We start from the raw sequence: 15,381 nt of genomic DNA, 5'->3' as shown, positions 1-15,381 counted from the left end.
GTTTTTCTTCCCTGAAAAACAAAATACTAAAATAGCAAGTTGTGTTTTCATTTATAAATCCTTCTCAAGAGGAAATCTAATAATAACAAGGGGTCCCCATTGGAGTACAGCTCATTTCATAATGTAAACAGATCTCTGTCCTCCGGGGAGAGAGCCAGGTAGTTTGCATTTAAATGTGTGATTTTATTCCCTTGTAGCTTTTCCTCTTCTTTTACCTTGAACAACCTCTCAGACTGAACAGGGGTTTCAGATTCTACAGCTCTCATTGGCTGGGGCTCTTCAGTTGGTGACGTAAAAAGATAGAAGAAGCCAACGTGATTTGCTGTGCTGTGCACTAAATCCTATCAGAAAATAGGTTTGCCCTGAGCAAGTCTTAATAGTGCAAGTGTCCACACTGGCAGAGAGCACGGCTGAACACTGGGAAGAGAAAGGCCTGGAGCCGCCAGACCTTCAAACCCCAGCTGTGTTTCTTGTGACTGATACACGGCTGGCCTCCTACCAGCTTCAGCTTCCTCGTCTTTAATAATGTGGTAGATTAAAGATGGCAGTAAGTCCCCCGACATGCCTCCTATGGAGAGGTGGGGTCTTGAGTCCGGGTAGGTTTCATGCCGGCTCTGAGCGACAGGACATGGAGGAACTGGTGCTGGGCCAATCTCGAACTTGCGCCTCAGTGCACGGGCAGCTGCCAACTTCCCGTATCGAGACAGAAATACCTGTTCTCGGAACCCTGAACAGCCCAGCTGTCCTGGGGTGGCCATGACAGGAGGAAGCCGAAGCTGCCCAGGTAGAGAGTGTGGAGAGAAAGCTGCGTGGGCACCCGGCTTGTCCAGCCCCTGCCATGAGAGCCATCCCAGCCGAGTGGAGCGCCCCCTACCGACTCCTCCCCAGATGGCATCTACACTACCCTGAGATACAGTACCTCCTTCTAAGCCGCTGAGCTCTAGGCCAGTTTGTTAAGCAGAAAGAGAAACACACCGAACGCCTGTCCTGGAGAGCTGTTGTCAGTCTTTACGAACAACAACCCCCTGAGCGGAGGACTGGCACGCAGGGTGCCCTCAGGTAGCAGTAGCCATCATCTGATTACTCCCTTCTTAGCAGACAGCTTCTGAGAACGGAGAATCCTCTCCAAGCTCACAGGACACTGAAATCCCCCGCAGCTGTCTTGCATGGGAGTCCAGGAGCCTAGGGAACCACAAATCCTCCCAAGCCTAGGAGAGTCAGGTGCAGGAGCGCCAGTAAGCCCGGTCAATGCTAGCACGGCCGTCGACCCTGTGGGCTCCCGTGAGCGAGACGTGCCTCCCCGGTGTTCCAGGGGCACCGCAGTGCTTAGCAGCCGGCACCACACGCTCCTGTAAATACCCCTGTCTACCCAACCCCAGGAGGCAACCAGTCACAGCTGGGCCCAAAGAAGGCCTGGTGGCCCTGGGGATCTGTGACTATGACCATAGCTGTTGACACCAGGCTGCACGGAAGAGGTGGGAACTCACCAGCCAGGCTGGGAGGCTCCCAAAGCATGCCCAGCCCCCAAGTCCCCAAGTGACCTTATCTTGGGATACAGAAATTTAGGGGACACCCCTGGGCCCCTCGAGGCACTGGTACTCTTAAGGAGAACTTGTGGGGTTTAAGCACACACCGATTCCTTCACCTCTCCTGAGTGGGTCCCCCCCATAGCAGCAAGGCTATGGGCAGCTTCTCTGGCCTGCTGGTCGACCCACTCTTAACTCATTCGCCATCACCTGCCAACTCTGGCCTCTGACCAACCCAGGTCTATTCTGCAACACCCTTCTTACAGCACAAATGTCCCTATGTGGTCCCGTTCCTCCCTGGTGGAGTCCATAGGGTTTGGGTACAGCCCGTGTGTGCTGCCCCCTTGCGGCTCTAATTGATAGCGCCCTAGCCTGGCTATCCCAATATCGAAGTCACCAGGACCAGGACAAATGGCATTGGAGGAAGTGTTTCTCCTGTTGGTCTTAGGAACTGTGAAACCGCGAGAAGACAGCAGAAGGAAGCCAACTGACGGAGGGGAGGCTCCCTGCAAGGTGAGGCCACACCTGGGGTCCTGGGCTCTCTGTCCCCCAAGGAGGACAGGTTGGCCTTGGGACTCCCGAGGTACCCCTGGGGACCTCCTCAGCCCCCACGCACACTCCAAGCTTCTCCTCGGCCCTGCGCCTGTCATTTTCCGAATCCCCTGGTGTGGATTTCTCCCGCCTCCCTCACTCAGCTCTTCAGGTTTCGAGCCCATAGGAACAGTCCCAGCCCCGGTGCCACGGGCCAGCTCACCTGGGCTCTCCCCGCGGGCCTCGTTACCTGCAGAGTTCACTCTGCCTGGCTTCGCTTGCCCTCCTTGGCTTCCTGCCGCCCGCCGGGTATTGTTCTCAGGACCAAAAGACTGGAGAGTTCCAGGTAGGCGCTGGGCGAACGTGACAATGAGGGCCACACAGGCGCAGGGTGTCCCTGTGAGGCGTCGCTGCCTCGGCTGGGACTAGTTTCCCGCATCTCTGGGACTCAGCGCTGGTCCCACCGCCTGGTTGTGTGGAGAGGCACCAGCAGCGCCCCCTGCAGGCAGAGCTCTGCAAGCTCCCAGTGCAGAGACGGGCTCAGCTGGGGCGTTTGAGGGGCACTTCACTCTGATGGTCTTGAGTTTTAAAGCCCAGGACTGGACCTGTGATTCAGAGGAGCAATAACCAGAAGGCAACTTCAAGTTTAGATTAAAGGGCATGTCTCTGACATTCAAATTAGGCTTTCCAATGAACCCTTTGGCTGCGTTGTGATCTCTTATTTTTAAGATTTATTTATTTGAAAGATAGAGTTAGAGAGGCAGAGGCAGAGAGAGCGAGGGAGAGAGAGGTCTTCCCTCCACTGGTTCACTCCCCAAATGGCTGCAGCAGCTGGAGCTGGGCTGATCCGAAGTCAGGAGCTTCTTCTGGGTCTCCCGCATGGGTTCAGGGGCCCAAGGACTTGGGCCATCTTCTACTGCTTTCCCAGGCCACAGCAGGGAGATGGATCAGAAGTGGAGCAGCCGGGACTCGAATTAGTGCCCATATGGGATACTGGCACTGCAGGAAGTGGCTTTACCGGATACGCCACAGAGCCAGCTCCCGCATTGTAATCTTCTATAGCTCATTTACTAAAGATACAATATGTATGAAAATGACAAAGCTCTGCAACATTCATACCTCCATGATCAACAGATCAAGATGCATGGGTTGTCAGCAGGAGCCTGTGCTGTAGGGGTGGCCTCCCACCTTGCGCTGGCTGCATATTGGGCCAGCCATGTTGGCTGTCTCGGCTTCCAGGGACCAGTTCTAGGCATGGCTAGGCTGGGCAAAGATCCAGGAAGGTGTCTTTCTTGCTGTCTGTGGCTCACGGTACCAGGGGTTTTGCCGCCTTTGTTCTTCAGGCGGTGAAGAGAAAACACGGAGATCTTCACACCTGTTGCTCGGTCTGTCACTGGCCCAGACAGCATTCTTTTATCTGCCTCCTTGGCAAAGGGCTCCCTTCCTGATTCAGGGGCGAGTGCTCTCTGTTTGTACAAAGCAGCCTTTACAGAGGTGGTAGCTTTAGGCAGAGAATTAGAAGAAAGTCTATGAAGGTTGCTCTGAAAGCTCATAGAAAATGGAATGAAGAGATTGAGACTTTTTTGGTACAAAAAATGTTTTGAAAGCCATGCATAAAATGGGTCTTCCACATGTTCATGAAAAATGCATCTTATTAAAAAAACAAAATGGATGTGGCTTACAGAAACCTGAACATTTTGAGACAAATTACAGGGTCATTTTTCTTTCCTTTTTTTTTTTTTAAAAAAATAGATTTATTTATTTGAAAGACAGAGGGACACACACAGAGGAGAGAAAGAGAGAGAGAAAGAGAGAGAGATTTTTAGCTGAGGCTACTCTAGGCCAAAACCATGACTCTGTAACCCTACCCAGGTCTCCCATGTGGGTGTTAGGGGCCCAGGTACTTGCACTGTCAGCTGCTGCTTTCCCAGGCACATTAGCAGGAAGCTGGATTGGAAGTGGAGCAGGGGAGCAGGGAGGACTTGAACTGGGACTCTGATATATGATGCCGGTGTTGCAAGGTCAACCCGTTGCACTACAACACCAGTCCTACAAGGTTGTTTTTGAACCAAAGGTACTGCTAATTTGCTGTCCAAATTGTATAATATTCTGTAACTTTAAATTCTCTCTGGAACATCTTTTTTTTTTTTTTGGAGATAGAGACACAGTGACAGAGAGAGAGAGAGAGAGAGAGAGAGAATCACCCATCTTGTGGTTTACTCCCCAAATGCCTGCAGTGGCCAGAGCTGAGCCAGGTCAAAGCCAAGAGCCAAGAACTCAATCCAAGTCTCCCACATGGGCGCGAGGAACCCAATCACTTTAACTGCCACCTGCCGTCTCCCAGGGTGTGCATTAGCAGGAAGCAGCAGTCAGTAGCTGCATCCGGAAATTGAACTCAGGTGCGCTGGTATGGGGAGCGCAAGGCTAAATCCTGCCCCGGAGCAGCTTGTAATGCAGATGGGCTTTCAGGCTGGGAGGGGACCCAGATTCACATGCACCATCCAGATTGTGTTTGGCCAAAGGTGTTTTGTATGCAAGGGACTGAGCTCCGCAGAGCCCTCCCCCCCCCACCCCACCCCCGCAGGCAGGGATAAGTGGGCCTTGGTCCTGGAGGAGCTCACTTTTTAGCACAGAGACAGATCATGAATGACATTTCCAAAATGAGGAGAGTGGAAAGCATTGGCAAGGAGGTGGAGCCCGCGAGGGGGCGAGGTACGGTGCACTGGGAGAGTACATTCTCAATCAGCACAGCCAGTGTGGGGAAGAAAAGATCCTAACAGAAGACTCAGCCCAGATACGGGGCCCCTGGTGCCCAGACGGACACCTGCACGTGCTGGTGGATGGGAATCTGCGAGCGCCTAGCACAGGGCTGCCCACAGCTGCAGAACAGTGAGGCTTCGGCGCCACGGCACAGGTGGCGTTGCCAGTCCTGGACAGCTGAGGGCTGATCATATGAGTGAGGAGGAAATCTGGGCTCAGCAAACTCTGGGATTTTCCAGAGTTGAAGGCTGTTCTTTGCTGTTTTAGCATTCATTTTCTTTTTTGAGACTTTAGGTGATTTTTTTCCCTACTTGATTGATTTTTCTTTTTCAAATACTCAACTTATGCAAAACAATGTACATATGTGTGCACACTCTGGTGTTGTCATGTGCACATTGCAATCCTATGTAGATGAATTAAGGAAATACTGGGGGAAGGGAGTCAGAGAGGGAGAACATTAGAAATAAAAAGGGGTCTATTTCAGCTTGACTCTGCATTGTAAGCCATTCGGGGAAGGCTCAACTGCTTCTTAAGACACTGTTGAAAAAGACAAAAGAAGCCACCCTGGTCTGGATGTGACCTCATGGCTCCTGCTCACAACTCCCCTTCCGCTCCTGCTGGTGCAGGTGCCGAGGAGGGTGCTCTTGGGAACTCAGGGCTGCAGCTCCTCTGTCCTCTCCCCTCCAGGAGCAGCTGTGACCTGCAGGCAAGCAGCCACTGCCAACCGCCACCCAGGAAGGGAAGCTAGTGTGTAAGACAAGGAAATACACCCACATGCACACACACACACAGACTCACACATCTAGTAGTGGACACACACAAACCCCATATTTGCAGAAATGCACACATACACACAAACTCCACAAACTCATACACACAGACTCACACAAACGCAGCAACACACATACAGCAATGTATACAAACTCACATACATGAAGAAATGCACTCAAACACACAGATGTGCACACACAGACTCACCTGCACACATGCATAGACACACATGTGCAGAGACTCATACGCACACAGGGAGACCTACACACAGCAAACAAATGCATAGTCTCACACGCACAGCCAAATGCAGAGACACTAAGATACATACACACACACACAGAGCCCTGTGAGGAGAGCAGCCATGTATGTGGCTGAGAAGTTGGCCTGGAATGAGGACTTTCAAGACCCCTCTGCGAGGAGATGAGGGGGAAGTGGAGAAAGGAGACGGCGGGGCTGCAGGGCCCCTTGTGGAGGGGTCACCTCCTGGCGGGCAAGGCTGCTGCCCTGGGTGCTTCTGACTCAGGACTCACGGCGCTGAGATCTGCTGCCCCCTCGCACGGCCACGCCAGCCTGCTCCACTGGGCAGGAGGGACGCTGAAAATAAAACGCCTCTCCCCTCCCCACCATCTTGTAAGGGAGCTGGCATGCAGGTAGGAGATCTCACATGGACCTCGGAGGAGAGTGAGATCCTGGAGGCCGGCGGCAGCAGGACGTTCAGGGGAGAGAGGTAGAAGGACAGACGCCCCAGGGGCCGCTCCTTGCCCTCCCCTGTGACAGCCCACAGGAGAACACCCTGGGGCTAGCAGTCTTCCCCCACTCACAGGTCTGCAGCCTCTGCCTCTGTGCACAAAACAATCCGTGGATCAAAAACTTTCAGAGAAAGAAACGGCCTCTGGACTCAACAGACATGGACACCCTCGTTCCCTAAACAACACAACGGGACATTCACCCTCACACATTTGCATCGTACTAGGTATCGTGAGTAACCTAGAGATGGTTGATTGAATGTGGACCACAGGATGTGCATAGGTTCTTTGTCAACGCTACACCATTTTACATAGGGGGTTGAGCTGTGGATTTTGGTGCAGGGACAGCCACACTTGAAGTAAACAGGGATCTGGATTGGACATCTGATTCAGAAACCACATACCAGCTCCACTTCCAGTTCCAGCTTCCTGCCAATGTGCACCCCGGGATGTAGCAGTGACAGCTCAAGGACTCCAGTCCCTGCAGGCCTAGCAGATGTGGGCAGTGGGGGAAGCGAACCAGTAGGTGGAAGGAAGACCTTTGTGTGTCTACTATAAGTCTGGCTCTCTGACTTTCAAATAAAATGAAAGAAAAAAGTTTTTAATCAAAGCAAGGGTCCTTCTGTATGGAGATTAGGTGATCAACATTTCTATAAAATGCAATCAATTGCATTTGTTTAAAGAATTAGAGCAATTTCCAGTTTTAAACTCAGATAGGATTAAAAAAAGAAAACTGCATCCCATCAAATCCTCAGCGGAACACATCTCAGCAGGAAGAGGGGTCCTGGGGGCATTTGTTGACACCTAATAACAGCATACCATAGTCACCGGTGGCTCAGCCAAGTAGGAAGACCTTTGATGGGAGTGAGGCGTCAGGAGACTTGCTCCATCAGTCTGCCTTGCATTAGCACATAATAACATCTCACTTTTATAGGAAGTTCCTTCGGCTGGGTTTCATAATTAGATTAGACCCAAGGATGAAAGTCACAAAGCCCTGAGGAGGAAGACACTTCAGTTTAATTCAGTAATTCAACATAAAAGCCACACACATCAAAGGTACATACAAACGAGAGAATTGCATTTTCTAAAGATCTCTAGGCCCGTGGAGACTCATTTGAGATAAACCCAGGGATGTCAAGGTAACTGAAAACTTCCATGCTTGGATGGAATGTGGGGTAGACCTGGGAAATAAAACCAGGTATCCCTCCTCTATTGCCTAAAATACACACCAAGGCTTCCAGCTCAGTAAGTAGCCTACAGAGATGACTTAGCATCTGGACTTCTGGCGGGAAGTGACATGCCGTGCTTTATTGAAGAAGTGCCCCGCCCCCTCCCCGGCAAGAATTCTTGTCTGCCATCAGAAATAGTTGTTCTTTTGCCTGAGCAACTCATTCATTCAAGTCCCATGAAATGTTGAGTCCTGTTAGCACTTCAGCTTCTGCAGAGCCTGACATTCACTACGTCTCACCTCTAGCTGGAGTCTCGCGTCTGACAGCACAGCCTAAGTATTCCAAGGCCACATCTGGATCGTTCGTACTTTTGCGGGCCAGGATTCTGCTTGTCCAGATGCTCTCGGCTATTTTTATATGTTATTTGCTTTTGCTGAGTAGTAGGTATTTCCGTAAGCTGCCTCGAATCATTTATGAAATAAAGTGGGACACAAATAAGTAAATAAGGAAATGCTGATTGCAAATTTAAAAACTCAAACCATTTAGCCATACAATCTAAAGGAGTGCAGTAAGTTCAAAGCCAAGAATGCAGATCAACCACTCAAAAGCACAAACAATAAAGCACTTAGGAAAAGCAAAATAGAAGTTTATAACCCACGCTTCTGCTCTAAATACAACTATTCATTATCAGACCAAGCTGGTGTTTCCTGCTGGGTCTTCCTTTGAAAAGATGGCCAAGTCTTAAAGCTCCTTGGTCCTTCTGGAAGCAAAACTCAATTGTCCTGGCTGCAATGACTCTCTCTCTCCTTCTTTATTTTAAAGTCTTGTTTTATTTGTTTGAAAGGCAGAGTTACATACAGAGAGAGGGAGAGACAGAGAGACAGCTCTTCCATCTGCCGGTTCACTCCCCAAATGGCCATAATGGCTAGGGTTGGGCCAGACCAAAGCCAAGAGCCAGGAGCTTCCTCCAGGTCTTCCCCTGTATAGCAGGGGCCCAAGTGGTTGGGCCAATTTCCACTGCTTTCCTAGGTGCACTAGCAGGGAGTTGGATCAGAAATGGAGTAGCTGGGACACAAACAAGTGCCCATATGGGATGCTGGCATAGTGGGTGGCAGCTTTACCCATCAAGCTACAATGCTAGCCCCCAGTGACTCTCTTAATAATGACCTGACTTTTAGCCTGCAGACTGATCTCTTCCATTGCAATGAAGCATCTTCCATGAGCTTTGGAAAATACTCAAGTTTGGCAACAGTAAAACATTTTATCAAGAATCTTGACACAGTATCTGCTATTTTGTGGATTACATATGGTGCATACCATGGATGCCAGACACAAGGGAGACAAAGCTGGCATTGTGTTGGGGTAGCTTCTAGAAAAACACAACAGTGTTTACATGGAAAAATTATTTATTGAAGAAAACATTGAATCATCTCTGGTTCTTATACTAATGGTTTGTTAAATCTTTGCATGTCTACATGTGTCACATCAAACTCCAGCTTCTGAATCTTTAAGGACACCAATACCAAAAACAAATGGAAGTCTTAGTTTAAAACTCTAACTTGCTGATTCCAACAGAGTCAGTTCAGAGTAGAGGAAGGAGTAGCCCACATAATCTATGACAATTTAGTCAACTTTTCTGGAAAAATGTTAATTGGTGCATATGGGGCTTTACCAAAGAAGCAAGAACACAGCAGACTCAATGACTTGCATCATTGGAGTCCAAGTGGACCCAGGAAAGGGCGAAGGAATGCTGGGGGCTTAGCTTTCAAAAGAACAGAACCAGGAAGGCCAGTTACTGGGCAGCTTTCCAAGGGAAGGAACAGTCTAACTCACTCAGATGCAACTGGGGCCACGGGTGAAAACAGACTGCTTTCAGCTCCCTATGAGAAAGGACTGCTTAAGAAGTGCAAGTGCTCCTGAAGAGATCCCTGGCAGAGCTGGGCAATGGCCCTAAGTCAAGGTGACACTGGACATCCTCTGTCAGCTCCAGTGTTGAGGCTCACTGCAATGGGAGTGGGCAGGACTAGACAGATTCAAGGTTTCTTTAATATAAGATCCTCTATTGAAATAGCCTGAGCGTGGGCCTGTTGACTCTCTCTGCTTCCTGTTTTGACATATGACCGTTTCTGTGCATGTACGCCACCATATGCCACGGTCCTCTCACCAGAGCCAAAGCCTAGTGTCCGGACTTTTTGAACTTCCAAAAATGTGAACTAAACAAACTTTTCTCTTCGCAAGTTAAAGGCCTTGGATATTTCATCTCAGTAACAATAAACTGACCAATACACATGCCAGTGTGTCTTAGCACAACATCGAGTAAAAAGCAGTTAGGCCAACTAATTGCATGAAGATGTGGGGACCTCACAGACCTTGCAAGAACAAGTTGATGACCTGTTTGCACACTTGTATGGTAGGAGGTGTTTGTATGTGCAGCAGAATTCTTCATGACAAATACTTTTACTTTACCTGGTGCCTGCAATAAGCTTGTAGGGGCAAGTTATGAAGTCCCAGTAGCCCAAAGTCCCAGTAGCCCAAAGGTGCCAAAGATAACCTGGCAGTTACAGCAAGCTGAGGTTCAACTCCCAGCAGTGGTTCTTGAGTCTTTTCTGAGAGATAGAACATGGTAAACAGTGCTAGCCTTGAGGTTTTTGTTCAGAAATATCATTCTTCTAAGAAATAGATCTCAAAATTTATTTATTTATTTTTAGGTTTATTTTATGTATTTCAGAGGCAGAGTTACAGAGAGAGGAAGACAAAGAGAGAAAAGTCTCCTATCCGCTGGTTCACTCCCCAAATGGCCACAATAGCATGAGCTGGGCTTATCCAAAGCCAGGAGTCAGGAGCTTCTTCCGGGTCTACCACATGGGTGCAGGGGCCTAAGTCTACTGCCTTCCCAGGCCATAGCAGAGAGCTGGATGAGAAGTGGAGCAGCCGGGACACAAACCAGCATCCATATGGGATGCTGGCACTGCAGGCAAAGGCTTAACTTATTACGCCACAGCACCAGGCCCCCAAAATTTATTAGAAGAAAGGACAGCTTGAGTTTTTAGGGCATAGTCAAGAGATGAATAGGATTTACTTTGAGTTAATCAAGGATTTAAAAAATACAGAAAAGAGATCCTACTTCAGTTCCCATCAGGAAAATATCGAAAGTAAATTTGATTTGGAGGTTTACGTCGCTCCCCCTCTTCGTGGAGGAATGACACAGGACCCTACGCTGTTCTTTTGTCTGCTCGGCCCTTCCCGGGTTTGCTGCTGGTTCTTCCCGGGTTGGCTGCCGTCCTTCTACCTCCGTGGAAGGGCGGTTCCCCCTGCCACTTTCCCCACTTCCGCAGGGGAGCGGCACACCGCTGGCCGGCTCTCTCAGGGGCTGCTCAGATGTTCCTCAGGTGTTCCTTCAGATGTTCCCGGTTTCATGTTGTCTCTCTCCTCCTTTATAGTCCTCTTCCACCAATCCCAACTCTGCTACCCACACGCTGAGTACGCTGCTCTCCTCCAATCAGGAGCAGGATCAGCTCCTGCAGGTTACTGGTCGAACTGGAGGCAGCTGCGTAGAAGCTGTTTCCTCCTCTCCCAGCGCCATATTGTAGGAGAGCAGATGCATAGAATAAGTCTTAATTCCAGTAACTTAGTCTAGTCCGAGTTGCTCCCCACATTTACCAAGGCTCGGGCTTTCAGGAGAGGATAGATTCAGAATCAGCTATTGTGTCTGGGAACAGCATACATCGTGTTCAAAAGCATGACACAGAAATAACCGTTTTAGACAAGTTTAGGATAATCCATTATTATGTGACTGAAAGTAGAATAGGGAACTGAGAACTACCTCCCTCCACTAAAGCAATGATTAAGCAGTCAAAACCTGTCATAATTAGCATTTTCAGATATCTGGAGTTGAATTTTTTTAAAAAGAAGATTTATGACAGCAACGACAGTGGTTGAAGAGGCAGGTGGAATTCGCTAAGAGCTACTGGCGGCATTCTGACACCCCTGCTCGTGGTTCTGCACTTCTCAGTAGAGCAGTGTCCATGAACACAGGGTTTCCAGTCACAGCGCTGTATGCCAAGGGAGCAGGCTGGGCCCTTTTCTGGAAGAATTGTACCTTGGGAGGTGACCTGTCTATACGTAGCTTCCTGAGGTGTTGGCCCATGGGCCTTAGTTTGGTCCACTTGCAGACCTTCTCAGGACGGAGTATCTTCCTATGCAGCTTTTTACAAATGTATTTATAGGCAGGCTGGCGCCGCGGCTCACTAGGCTAATCCTCCGCCTTGCGGTGCCGGCACACCGGGTTCTAGTCCCGGTCAGGGCGCCCGATTCTGTCCCAGTTGCCCCTCTTCCAGGCCAGCTCTCTGCTGTGGCCAGGGAGTGCAGTGGAGGATGGCCCAAGTGCTTGGGCCCTGTACCCCATGGGAGACCAGGAGAAGCACCTGGCTCTTGCCATCAGATCAGCACGGTGCGCCAGCCACAGTGCTCCAGTCGCGGCGGCCATTGGAGGGTGAACCAATGGCAAAGGAAGACATTTCTCTCTGTCTCTCTCTCTCACTATCCACTCTGCCTGTCAAAAAAAAAAAAAAAAAAAGGAAAAAAAAGGAAGACCTTTTTCTGTCTCTCTCTCTCACTATCCACTCTGCCTATCAAAAAAAAAATGTATTTCAAATGTATTTATAGGCAAACACACTAGCATCAGCCACCAAAGGACCAGCAATCACTCCGAAAGGTCTGAGAAAGAGGAGATCAGAGAAACAGATACACAGGACTATAAATGCTTTGAAAAACTCCCTTACATACCAAGGAATCTGAAAGGTGCTTCCCATGCTCACAGATGGGAATACACTCAGAAAATACCTGAGAAGATGCTACACTTTTGGTAGCTTTGGGATTCGCAAGGAGGGAAGACCTATACTTCCAGGAATGGAGAGTCCCTGCCTGTACTTCCAGGGACGAAAAGTCCTAGTCAAGGTCCCCACGGATGCCTAAAGGTCAACCAATGAGGATCAGACCTGCCTCGACCTTTAACCCCCACGCCCTGTATCTATAAAAGGAGCCCTCCCAATCTCTGATGCGCGACTCCCCCCCACCCCCCCACCCCCCATTGGGACCAGGGAACCTTGCCTGGGAGCGAAATCCCATTAAAAGCTTGTGAATTAATTGATTCGTCTGCCTGGGAAGATTTGTTACGCGCCGGACACCTTGCAACTTTCACCTATAGCTGTTCTTTGGGCTCTGTTCTTGCAATAAGAAAAGGCTAAGGCAGAGGTGCGATCAGCCTGGTTAAATGTGGAACGAGTGCCCCAGCGAGCAAAAGACAGTCTGCCAACCAAGAAGAGCATTTTTTAGAATTTAGCAGTAGGCATTACAGAAAACCTTTGTCACATCACTAGGTAAAAACTAAACTAATGGAGCAAATACTTCAGTGACCACATGCAAAAATAACAAGAAAATTTAGCCTACAAAAGTAGTGTGGGAAAGTCACTAAACAATCGATTCCAACCCACAATATGTAACAATATAAAAAATACTAGAAGGGGTGGAGAGCAAATCTGATCCAGAGTTGTTATAATATTCAAAATATCCAATACATGATAGAAAGTATGAGGTGTGTGAATGAACAAGAAAGTTTCCTGCTAACATGGACTCTGGGATGTCTCAAGTACTTGTATTGCTTTTGGAGAAATGTTTATTCAAACAGTCTCTGCCAATTAAAAAAAAAAGGTTGTTTTGTCTTTTAGTTGTTGAGTTCTAAGTGTTCTTTATATATCCTGGGTTCTAGATCCTTATCAGATACACAATTTGCAAATATTTTCTCTTATTTTGTGAGAGTCTATTCACCTTGATGATTGTGTCTTTTAGTGAAGAAAAGTTTTTAAACTGGATGAAGTCCAATTGATCCATTTTTTCTTTTGTTACTTGTACTTTTGTTATTTTATGTAAAAAGCCATTGCCAAATCCAGGGTCATGAAGATTTACCCCTCTCTTTTCCTCCAGTTTGGTAGTTTTAACTCCTGCGTGTTGGTCTCTGGACAGGCAGAGTGGACAGTGAGAGAGAGAGAGACAGAGAGAAAGGTTTTCCTTTTTTCCATTGGTTCACCCCGCAATGGCCTCTCTGGCAGCGTGCTGCAGCCAGCGTGCCATGCTGATCCGAAGCCAGGAGCTAGGTGCTTCTCCTGGTCTCCCATGTGGGTACAGGGCCCAAGGACCTGGGCCATCCTCCACTGCCCTCCTGGGCCACAGCAGAGAGCTGGACTGGAAGAGGAGCAACGGGACAGAATCCGGCGCCCCGACCAGGACTAGAACCCGGGGTGCTGGCGCCGCAGGCGGAGGATTAGCCTAGTGAGCCGCGGTGCCGGCCACTGAACCCTTTTAAGTTAATTTTTGTATATGGTGTGAGATTAAGTTCTAATGGTCTTATTTTCTGTGTGGCTCTCCAGATATTTCAATTGAAAACAATTCTATTTTCCCATTGAATGATTTTGACACCACTTGTTGAAGCCAAGTGACAATAGATGTATGGGTTTATTTCTAAAGTCTTAATTTTATTCTATCACACACACACATCTTTATCTAAGGTATATCCTTATGCCATTAACACATTGTTCCAATTATTGTAGCTTTGTAGCATGCTCTCCAACTTTACTCTTCTTAAACATTATTTTGGCTACAATTACACATTATCTTCATGATTAGTTTTATCATTTTTGAAAAAAAGAAAAAAGGTTACTGCTATTTGGTAGGGATTACATTGAATCTCTAGGTGACTTTGCAATGGCCAATAAGCACATAAAAATCACTCAATGTCACTAATCATTAGAGAAAAACAAATCACAATCACATGAGACACTACTTTATATCTGCTAGAATGGCTATAATAGAAAAAAAAATCTGAAAATAACAAGTGTTGATGAGAATGTAGAGAAATTGAAACCTGTGGAAAACAGCTTGGAACAGAACTACCCCAGGACTTAGTAACTCTGTTCCCAGGTATACATAAAGGAATGGAAAACAAGTGTTCAGAGAAAAACTTGTATACAAATGTTCACAGCGGCATCAGTTGTGATAGTCAAAAGATGGAAAGAGCCCACTTGTCCATTAATTGACAAATGCATAAACAAAATGTGGTCATCCACACGGTGGAATACTATCCAGCCCTAAAAAGGAATAAAAGGTACTGATATATGTACAGCATGGATGAACCTAGAAAACATTAAGCAAACAGAAAGAGCAACATAATGCATGGTTTTATTCAGATGAAATATCTTAGAATAAGCAAATCCAGAGCGTCAGAGAGTAGACAAGGACTGGGCCAGGCCAAAGCCATGAATAAGCAGCTTCCTCCAGGTCTCCCACATAGGTGGCAGGGGCCCGAGCACTTGGGCCATCTCCCACTGCTTTTCCTAGGTCATTAGCAGGGGTCTTAATAGGAAGTAGAGCAGCCAGGACATGAGCCAGCACCCATATGAGATGCCAGCGTTGTAAGGCATCGGTTTTACCTGCTATGCCACAACGCTGGACCCAACAAATCTCTTTTTAAAAATGTTTAATACTTACTTATTAAATTACTCTTTTTCATGTAAAAAATTTCAGTTTAAATGTTGATATAATTACAACCAAGAGAACAGCAAGCCAAAGAAGCTGGGGAAGGAAATCAACTTACTAAGAACAGGCGTGGTACTTGGTTAGTGACAGCAGAAATGTATGAGTGGGGGGCTGGCACTGTGGCGTAGTGGGTGAGGCCACCGTCTGCAGTGCCAGCAGCCCACCTGGGCACCTGTTTGAGTCCCAGCCGCTCCACTTCCGATCCAGCTCTCTGCTATGGCCTGGGAAAGCAGTAGAAGATGGCCCAGGTCCTTGGGCCCCTGCACCCATGTGGGAGACCCAGACAAG

The sequence above is a fragment of the Oryctolagus cuniculus genome, chromosome 10 (genome assembly GCF_051225735.1).
Source record: "Oryctolagus cuniculus isolate XC-2025 breed Fujian yellow rabbit chromosome 10, ASM5122573v1, whole genome shotgun sequence".
Classification (NCBI taxonomy): Eukaryota; Metazoa; Chordata; class Mammalia; order Lagomorpha; family Leporidae; genus Oryctolagus; species Oryctolagus cuniculus.
Note: the sequence above shows the minus strand (reverse complement) of the source record.